The 6,372-nt window shown below is 39.8% G+C and overlaps 1 pseudogene; it reads right to left on the bottom strand.

The window, feature by feature from the left end:
* Positions 1–4,826: 4,826 nt before the first annotated feature.
* On the bottom strand, positions 4,827–5,187 carry LOC108392156 (transmembrane protein 230 pseudogene; annotated as a pseudogene).
* Positions 5,188–6,372: the final 1,185 nt, after the last annotated feature.

Here is a 6,372-nt window from a genome sequence, read left to right as displayed (position 1 = left end):
GCTAGGGAAACAAATAAAAAATGAATAAATGGGACTACATCAAGCTAAAAAGCTTCTGTACAGCAAAGGACACTATCAGCAGAACAAAAAAGCATCCTACAATATGGGAGAATATATTTGTAAATGACACATCCGACAAGGGGATAACATCCAAAATATATAAAGAACTCACACACCTCAACACCCAAAAAGCAAATAACCCTTTAAAAAAATGGGTGGAGGATATGAATAGACACTTCTCCAAAGAAGAAATTCAGATGGCTAACAGGCACATGAAAAGATGCTCCACATTGCTAGTTATCAGAGAAATGCAAATTAAAACCAAAATGAGATATCATCTCACACCAGTAAGGATGGCCAACATAGAAAAGACTAGGAACAATAAATGCTGGTGAGGATGTAGAGAAAGGAGAACCCTCCTACACTGCTGGTGGGAATGTAGACTAGTTCAACCATTGTGGAAAGCAGTATGGAGGTTCCTCAAAAAACTAAAAATAGGAATACCATTTGACCCAGGAATTCCACTCCTAGGAATTTACTCTAAGAATGCAGGAGCCCAGATTCAAAAAAGACATATGCACTCCTATGTTTATCACAGCACTATTTACAATAGCCAAGATATGGAAACAACCTAAGTGTCCATCAGTAGATGAATGGATAAAGAAGAGGTGGTACATATACACAATGGAATACTATTCAGCCATAAGAAAGAAACAAATCCTACCATTTGCAACAACATGGATGGAGCTAGAGGGTATTATGCTCAGTGAAAGAAGTCAGGCAGAGAAGGACAAATGCCAAATGATTTCTCTCACTTGTGGAGTATAACAACAAAGCAAAATTGAAGGAACAAAATTGCAGCAGACTCACAGACTCCAAGAAGGGACTAGCGGTTACCAAAGGGGAGGGGTTGGGGAGGGTGGATGGAGAGGGAGGGAGAAGGGGATTGTGGGGTATCATGATTAGTTCACATGGTGTGGGGGTCATGGGGAAGACAGTGTAGCACAGAGAAGACAAATAGGGACTCTGTGTCATCTTACTACATTGATGGACTGTGACTGCAATGGGGTATGGGGGGGACTTTATAATAAGGGTGAATGTAATAACCACATTGTTTCTCTTATGAAACCTTCATAAGAGTGTATATCAATGATACCTTAATAAAATAAATAAATAAATAATAGACGTGCAAAAAAAAGAAAAAAGACTTCCAGACTATTCTCTGGGCTGTTCATCCTGCTTGCAGAAAGAGCAGTGGTTATGGGGTCCCATCCGGAGATATGCAGCAAGTGGACAGAATTATGGACATGTTTCCCTCAGGCAATACAAACTTGTTCCTTGTTTTCCGCTCTGACAGGCATGTATCACATGGACTTGACAGATGGTGCTGCCAGAGTACAGTCCACAAACCACTAAAAGGAAGCAAAAGAAATGGTGGATCCCAGGGCTGGGCAGGGAAAGTGCAGAACAAACCAGGAATATCCTATTGCTCCAGGAAGTAAGGAAAATTCCAAAGAATCATGGGGCTGTGCCAATCGGACATAGGAACTAGCTGAAAGATGCTCCCATTGGTCCAATATAGGACAGTTTGAGCATGAAAACAAATATAAGGAATTTAAAGGAATTCATTAATTGAACAGGGAGGCAAGCCCCTCTTTACAGTAGAATGCCATCTGTTACACATATCAGCAATGAGAGAATTAGAAAATCGGCATTTTGCTATCATCAGAGTAATAACTGACTCAGGCAAGAATCAGCAATGGATGCTATCACCAGATGCAAGTGTGCTGGGGAGCAGGATGCTTACCCAGCAGCAAACATCTTCCCACCCATTCTTTATTACTCACAAAGGGAAAAAGAGTGCCTTTACAGTGGAGACATGTGGCAGACGCCACCTGAACCAGGTGATCCAAGTTAACATGACCAAAAATGGGACAATCTGATGCCATGTGTCTCCTGATGTGAAGAGCTGAGTATTCCTGACCTAGAAATGCATCAGTCCAGACTGATCATTCCACAGAACAAATGGTCTCCTCTTCAAACACATCAACCTCTTAAAAGACAAAAAGACAAAAGACAAAAAATGGCTGAAAACCTGTCCTAGATTAGACTAAATGAGAGACATAACAACAAAATACAATGCACTATCCTAGATCCCAAATTAAATTTTGTAAAAGATGATAAAAGGAAATGCTGCAGAATAAAAAATTGAATATGGACTGAATATTCTGTATAGATATTAAATTCCCTGAATTTAATATTGAACTCCAACTCTGTAAGAGAATGTCCTAGTTCTTAGGAACCACATACTGAAGTATTTATGAGCAAAGCGACATGATGCCTGGACCCTGCTTTCAAAAATCGTCCAGCAAAAGGAAGAATAAAATATATCAAATTGTGAATCTAGGTGAAGGACATATGGGAGTTTGTTGTAATATTCTTCCAACTTCTCTATAGATTGAGTTTTTTTTAAAAAAAATAGGTTTATTTGAGAAATAAATTTGGGGCCCTTCTACTTCTGGTAATGGTTGATTTAGATCTCCCCAGAGCACATCTGCAGGGGGAAAAGAAAAAGATAAACTCTGGACTTAATACAAAAAAAGCAGCTAAGTAGAGCCCCTAGAGAGAGAACTATAGATACCAAATAAAAGTGAAATGATATCTTTAAAGGCTGGAAGAGAAGAAGTGTCAACCCAGAATTCTATATTAAGTGAAAACATCCTGCAAGAATAAAGGTAAAATAGACATTTTCAGATAAAAGAGAAGGAAGAGAATTCAGCACCAGCAGATTTACAGTACAACAAATGCTACAGGCAGTCCTACAGGCTGAAGGGATATATGCCAGATGGAAACTTGAATCCTCAGAGAGGAACAGAGACCATCAGTAATGGTAAATATGGGGTAAATATAAAGGTCTATGTTTCCCTCTTCATTTCATTACAGTATGTATGGCTTTTTAAAGTAAAAATGACAACACTGTCCTGCGGGGTTAATAAAATATATGTAGATATAATACATATAACACTGTGGTATATTGGAGAGGGGATAAATGGACCACATGAAGACTTCTACACTGAACACGAAGCAGTACACCAGGTGAAAACTTAAGAATGCACAATGTGAACCTTAAAGCAACGCAAGGGAGAGAAAAGAAAGAGTGGAAAGGAGTTTAGCTAACAAACCAATAGAAAAAATAAAATAGATTTCTTTAGAAAGAAAAAAAGTTCAGGAAAGAAAGAACCAGAGGAACAAAAGACAGCAGAGATGAACAGAAAACAATAAAGTACTAGGAATAGCAACTTCCTCAGCCTGATAAAGTTTATCTACAAAACCCTACAGCTAACATCATATTCAATGGTGAAAGGCCGAAGACTTTTCCTCTAGGATCAGGAAAAGGCCAGGATGTCCACCTTCACCTCTCCTCTTCAAGGTAGGACGGGAGCTCCTAGCCAGTGGAGTTAACACAAAAATCAAACGCTTACAGGCTGGAAAGGATCAAATAACACTGTCTTTATATGTAAACAACATGATCATATATCTATAAAATCCTGGGGAATCTGTAAAAATTAGTAAGTGAATTTAAGAAGATTGAAGGTCAATATATAAATATCAACTATATTTCTATACAGTAGTAATAAGCAATTGGGAAAAAATTTAAACTACAGTTGTCATTGCACAATCAAACATTTAGAAGAAAATTTAGTGAAAGATAAGCAGGACCTTTAAACTGAAAACTACAAAACATTGCTGTTGGAAATTAAAGACCAATGTAAATAGATATATCATATTCGTGGGTTACAAGAATCAATATTGTTAAAATACGAGTTCACCCCAAATTGATTTATGGATTCTGTGCAATTTCAGTCAAAATCCTAGCAGGATTTGTTTTTAGATTTTATCATTTTAATTTCTTTTGACTATAGGACACCTCTTGCAAGCTAGGCAAGGAATCAAACTAAAGCAGTCAGTCCTCCAGAGATCCGGATTAAATCTTGAGATCTTTAGCAGAATGGCATCATAGTGCAAGGTGCTAACGATGGGGTTATTAACAAACACTTATCTGTATTTTTCCTTAGAAAACAGCCACAAGTCCAGTCCTTAAAGGCACGATATATAGAACATCTTGATCCATAAAGGACAGAATCACCCAAATTATATGCTGGCCAACCTACTAGTGAATCAGATCAGAGTTGGCAAACGACTGGTGAACAGAGAAAGTGTTGACTTTTAAAACAACTTGCTCTGAGGTTTAAAAAAGTCCTAGCTGCTATGAATGATAAGACAGCAAGCAAAAAAATATTAACAGATATACCCACACTGATACTTAACTTGCCAAGGTCTTCCACTAGAACATAAAGTTAGAGATGCATGTAGGGGATAAGATACTTAAGCATTTTCAAAATAAATTCCTTAGTATATGAAATTTGACACTACATTCTTCTATTTGCCATGAGAACAAATTACAATGTGGATTACTGACAAGAAATGCTCAGCTGTAAAAAGGCTGGTGGCAGCAATGCTTTCCACTGTAGAAAGAACTGGCTTTCCCATATCATTAGCATCGGTACTCTTTCATGATTCGTATTCATGTGGAAAAACTTGTCAAGAGCTTTTGCCAGGGCCAGGAGATGAAAAATAGAGCATGTCCTAATTAGCTAATTGTAAGCTCAGTTAATGTCTTGAGGATGGACCCATAAACTCTGGCCATTGTTTTAACATCTGCAAACTGCAAACATCCTTAGCCCTAAGCTACAGTTTCTGCTCGGTGTCTTAAAGCTGGGCTCAGTCCCACCTGTGACTCTCCTCCTCGGGGCTGAGGGTGGGTGCTAGTCATCAAAGTCTGGAAGGTCATTGAAGGAGGAACCTCGGTAGCCTTTGCATGCATAGCCGGCGATGCGCAGGTGGTGAAACCCTGGCAGACACACCAGAATGCCGAGATCAGGAGGAGAACAGCCCGGTCTGCCCCCACCTTTGCTGATATGGCCCGCCAGCAGGAGGGAGCCTATGCTAACGAGAAAGGCGCCAGTCAAAAACAGCACTGCAGCAAGCGCAGTGCTGGGATCTTAGGAGGGATCTTAGGAGGGCTTTTCTTGAACTGAATGTAGCCATCGCCTGTGCTGGGGAACCTTGGGTATTTCACTTTACTTCTGGGATTCCAGTAGCCAGGGTGGTATGGGACGGCATCATAACACTCTGACAGGGCGCCTGCGTGCCGACACCTTGCTCACGGCTAGAGGCAGAGCTACCTGAGGCCTCATGGCAAGCCTCACCTAACTCCACGATTAAAAAAAAAATTTTTTTATTAAGGTATGATTGTTATACACTCTTATGAAGGTTTCACATGAAAAAACAATGTGGTTACTACATTTACCCATATTATCAAGTCCCCACGCATACCCCAATGCAGTCACTGTCCAGTGCAGCAAGGTGCCACAGATCCACTATGTGCCTTCTCTGTGCTACACTGTTCTCCCCGTGATCCCCCACACCATGTGTACTAAACATAATACCTCTCAATCCCCTTCTCCCTCCGTCCCCACCCAGCCTCCCACACCCCTCCCCTTTGGTAACCACTAGTTCATTCTTGGAGCCTCTGCTAACTCCAGGATTTTTTTTTTTTTTTTTGGTATCATTAATCTACAAGTACATGAAGGACATTATGTTAACTAGGCTCCCACCTTCACCAAGTCCCCCCCACATAACCCTTCACAGTCACTGTCCTAACTCCAGGATTTTTAAACAAAATTGACATGCTGATTCTCAAATTTCTGTAGAAAATACAGATAAGCAAAATTTTGGTGTGTCTCCTTTAGTCTTGTGTGTGTGTGCACGCGTGCATGCGCATGCATGTGCATAAAATCATACTGTTCAGTAAATTTCTCTTTTTACTTAAGTATGGTGAAAAAAATTTTTTTAACAGGGCTAGGACTTAAACTCAGATTTACTACTTACAATAATATAAACAGCTGCATAGTATTCCATTGAATGGATGTATTACAACCATTTCCCTGTTGAACAACACATAGATTGTTTCTGAATTTCAGTTATCACAAGCAACACTGTTATCAACATCACTTAATGATATCTTTGAGCAAATTCATGATTACATACTCAAGAAAAATTCCTGGGTTTTTTGGGAGGGTGGGTTCAGAGGCCAAACCCATTACAGTAGTCATTAATGCTGTTCACTGACAGTTCCAGTTCTTCTGCCAACACGTGATAGAGTTGATATCAACACGTGATATCCCTGCTTGATAGGAATCCCATGCCCACATTCCTACTGCACCCTGATGAAGATGTTCTAGGCTGAAGTTCTTCTATTAGCCTGGGAGTGAAGATGTCTGAGGTCAGATCCCCAGGTGACTTGCAGTG

This window comes from Manis javanica, chromosome 1 (assembly GCF_040802235.1).
Source record: "Manis javanica isolate MJ-LG chromosome 1, MJ_LKY, whole genome shotgun sequence".
Taxonomy (NCBI): Eukaryota; Metazoa; Chordata; class Mammalia; order Pholidota; family Manidae; genus Manis; species Manis javanica.
Note: the sequence above shows the minus strand (reverse complement) of the source record. Positions and strands in the feature narration are given on the sequence as shown.